Consider the following 687-nt stretch of genomic DNA (forward strand, 5'->3'; position numbering starts at 1 on the left):
CGCGGATCGCGATTTCAATCTTTTTGGATCTCATCAGCGCGTCGCAGGCAGCTCCGACAGAACACAGACCAACTTTTACCTGCTGTCTTAACAGTGCGTTTTAGAAAATACTACAAATGGCGAAGTGAACGCCATCTGTAGCACGATGTTCAGCAAGTAGATATCCACACAAATGGACCTTGTTGGAGTATACGTAATCCTAAAATGTAGCATCGTGCTACAGATGGCGTTCACTGCGCCATTTGTAGTATTTTCTAAAATTGTACACTATTTTTTAAGATAGAAATTTCACTTAAGAATAGTTTGAATATTTACATCCACAGTAAGTAAATACATACGTCTTTAACTAGCTTTTCCGCCTTTTGCATTTTTTTGGCACTTCTTAAGTGCTCCAACTACACGTATTTGATTCCTCATGTTCTAAGAATACACTGTTTAATAATTCGCGTCTTTGTCTTTCTCTTAACATTAATGCCCCATCTGTTTTACGTCTTATGTCTTTCCTCGTGTGGCTCTAGTGGTCAGTTTTTTTCGACTACTCAACCCAGTATCTTTCGAAATCAACTCAATTAAGTGTACAATTAGAAGATGCATTACTGTCAGGAGCGATGAAACCACACAAACTTGTTATAGTAGGATTTAAAATAGAAATATGACAATCATAAAGCATGTTACACAATTTCGAAT

The sequence above is a fragment of the Agrilus planipennis genome, unplaced genomic scaffold, assembly GCF_000699045.2.
Source record: "Agrilus planipennis isolate EAB-ADULT unplaced genomic scaffold, Apla_2.0 scaffold23, whole genome shotgun sequence".
Taxonomy (NCBI): domain Eukaryota; kingdom Metazoa; phylum Arthropoda; class Insecta; order Coleoptera; family Buprestidae; genus Agrilus; species Agrilus planipennis.